The sequence below is a fragment of the Brassica oleracea genome, chromosome C7, assembly GCF_000695525.1.
Source record: "Brassica oleracea var. oleracea cultivar TO1000 chromosome C7, BOL, whole genome shotgun sequence".
Classification (NCBI taxonomy): Eukaryota; Viridiplantae; Streptophyta; class Magnoliopsida; order Brassicales; family Brassicaceae; genus Brassica; species Brassica oleracea.
This window is the reverse complement of record NC_027754.1, coordinates 30,015,149-30,018,708: the sequence shown is the minus strand read 5'-3', so window position 1 is coordinate 30,018,708 and position 3,560 is coordinate 30,015,149. Positions and strand designations below refer to the sequence as shown.

The following is a 3,560-nucleotide window of genomic DNA, read 5'->3' as shown; positions in this document are numbered from 1 at the left end:
CTTTGCTGTGAACTTACTTTCTAGGTTCAGCTCCTGTCCGACCCAAAGGCACTGAAACGGGATTAAACATATACTTCATTACCTACAAGGAACGAAAGACTTGGGTCTTATGTTTACTAACAAATCTAAGGAAGATTTAGTTTGTTTTGCTGATGCAGGTTATCTCTCTGATCCACATTATGCTAGATCTCAGACTGGTTATGTTTTTACACACGGTGGGACAGCTATATCCTGGCGGTCCATAAAGCAGACCATGGCAGCCACATCCTCTAACCACGCAGAAATATTAGCCATGCATGAAGCCAGCCGTGAGAGTGTATGGATGAGATCCATGACACGGCATATTCGTACCACTTATAGTATGATCAAAGGAAAAGATCCACCGACCATCCTATACGAGGATAACAAAACGCGTCTTCACCCCATCCCTCTTCTTCTTCTTCTGCAACTACTATCAGTTTCTATTTTTGGTTCCGTTCCGCACTGCGCTTGTAAACCTCGATCTCACTGTAGTGGAGAACCGTAATCAAAATTTTCATTTTTCGCTCCTCTCAAATTCTGGGGAAAGACTCAGGTAACCTAATCGAGACTCTCCTCTCTGTTTGTCTTCTCTTTTTTTAAAAAAAAATGTCAACTTGCTAAGTTAGGTTGAAGTCAACGAAAATATAATTAATGGAACAGTGTGCTTAGCACAGTGAATCAGACAGACAAGTCTGGTTGGATATATAGAGCAAGTCTTGTCGTGGTAATAACAAAAGTAATGATAATATACTGAGAAACTGGGAGATTGAGAATGAATCGCATTCCGTTATTAACAGAGACTTCAAACCCTAATCCTCAAGTAGTGTATAATAAATCCCTTTTTGATCCAGTTAGATTACAAAAGTCTGACGAACTTTATTGTGGTTTTTTGAACAGGAACAAGAGCCGCAGAGAGGGAGGATGCAAGAGATAGATCTCGGCATTCACACAATAAGAAGCCATTGGAGGAGGTCTCGCCTCCAAACACAAGCACGACTGGATCATACTCGTGATCTTGGTGGCCATCGAGATCGGCTTGCAACTCATCTGTCCTTTCTACAGATACGTCGGTAAAGACATGATGACGGATCTCAAGTACCCTTTCAACGACAACACCATCCCCGTTTGGTCCGTCCCAATCTACGCTGTTCTGCTTCCAATCATAGTATTCGTCTGCTTCTACATTAAACGAACATGTGTTTACGATCTACACCACAGCATTCTCGGCTTGCTCTTCACCGTTTTGATAAATGGTATCATCACCGACTCGATTAAGCTCCTCGTCCTAACTTCTACTGGCGTTGCTTCCCCGACGGGAAAGAGCTGTTCGATGCTTTAGGTGGTGTGGTATGCCATGGTGAGCCAGGAGAAGTCAAGGAAGGTCACAAAAGCTTCCCGAGTGGACACACCTCTTGGTCATTCGCGGGACTTGGCTTCCTCTCTCTCTACTTGTCTGGTAAAATAAAGGCCTTTAATAGAGAAGGACATGTGACTAAGCTCTGCATCGTGTTCGCTCCTCTCCTCGCGGCTTGCCTCGTGGGGATATCTCGTGTGGGATGACTACTGGCACCACTGGCAAGACGTCTTCGCTGGAGGTCTTATTGGTCTCTTTGTTACTGCTTTCTGTTACCGTCAGTTTTACCCCAACCCTTACCATGAAGAAGGATGGGGTCCGTACGCTTATTTCATAGCAGCACAGGAAAGAGGTTCGCAACAAAACGGAGATGCGATGAGGACAATGTCTCTCCAGGCGGAGCCAAGGTCTCTTGAAAACATGGAGTCTGGCACTTCCACTGCTCCAAGATGATTTAATTCTTTTTTTTCATTATTTGCTATTTTCTTTTTGGTCCCGGTGAGAGTGTGTGTGGATGCTATAGTTTGCATGTAGGGTGTGTTTTAACCTCTACGTGTACTCTTTTAACATTTGTAAGTAAATCAACGCTTTTTGACTGGAGAATCTCGAGATTCTAGTTTGAACAGCTGTTTTGCCTAAAAGAAACAAAGATGTCAAGTAATATATAGAGTATGGTAACAGAGAGGCCAAACTAACTACCAACTAGGGCAAACCGCAAGCCCAACTAACATAAAACGAGATGTTAGTATTAAGACAGAGATGACCAAAAAAAAAAGAGTACGGTGTTGTAAAATAAGTAGGGATCTGATGGAGAGAGAGTTGATGTTGATTATCAATCAACTTCTGATCTATGTTTATGAAGAAAATAAATAACAAAAGAAAGTTGGACGTGCAGAGAGAATAAAGACTTTTGTCTTAGTTATATCTTTCAAACATCCGTAACATACAGATGTTTATGGGTCTATTTATAGCAACACTTAGTCGGTTAAGACTGAGATATTTTCCAAAGGAAAATAATAAAGAAATCAATATGGATAATCATTATCATCTTCTGATATTATCTAATACTCCCCATTGATTATCCATCTTGTACTACGTAGTGTCTCGTTAAAAACCTAATCATGGAAAAACCTAATGGAACAAAAATCATGACAAGGAAAAAAGAGTACACTGTCGTAATCTCCCCCTGAGAATAGTGGCCATAGCTTTCTCGTCACAGGTCACGTAAATGCCACATCCCGATACCATAAACGTATTTTCTGAACGTTGTAGTGGGATGGGCCTTTGTGAACAAGTCAGCCGGGATTGTCGCATGACCGTACATACTTGATGTCCACCTTTTTATTTTTCTCGAGCTCCCATATGTACGAGAAAAATCTTGGAGAGATATGCTTTGTTCTGTCGCTTTTGATGTAGCCTTCTTTGAGTTGAGCGACACAAGCCGAATTATCTTCAAATACTTTTATCGGCTCTTTCTCATTGACTATTCCGCTTGATTCTTGTATGTGGTGACTTATTGACCGAAGCCACACACATTCTCGACATGTTTCGTGAAGCGCAATAGTTTCTTCATGATTTGAAGAAGTTGCAACCAGAGTTTGTTTCTGGGACCGCCAAGTGATCGCGGTTCCACCAATTGTAAAAACATAGCCGGTTTGTGTTCGACTTTATAAATATCATGTATCTGCAAAACCATACCGAACTCGGGTTTTCTAGGATAAATCAATCCTAAGTCAATACGTACCTTGGAGAGAACGAATATGTTCTCGACGCCGTTCTAATTTCCATAAATAGGAAATGAGCTATATCTCACAAAGATATTAGTGTCTAAAAGTATATTTAATCAAACACAACTCGCAATATATATATAAGCTCATATATGCTTTATTACCATTAGCATCTCCAAAGTACTTATTTATATAAGATTTTACCAGGATCTTTTAAACATCTCTTTCAACATCTAGAGATCTATTTACCATGGGAGTACTCAAAGGAGTCGCTTTATTCATACAAAAGCGTTTCAATAACCTTTTTGTATAGTTTGATTGATGCACAAATATTCCTTCTCGGAGATGCTCCATCTGAAGCCCAAGAAAAAACTTTGTCTTGCCGAGATCTTTCATTTCGAACTCCTCTTTCATATGAGTTCGAGCATCATCAACCTCCTTTTGAGTTCCAATTATGT

General features: G+C 40.6%; 1 pseudogene; it reads left to right on the top strand.

The window, feature by feature from the left end:
- The first annotated feature begins 429 nt into the window (after positions 1–429).
- Positions 430–1,995, top strand: LOC106304666 (annotated as a pseudogene).
- Positions 1,996–3,560: the final 1,565 nt, after the last annotated feature.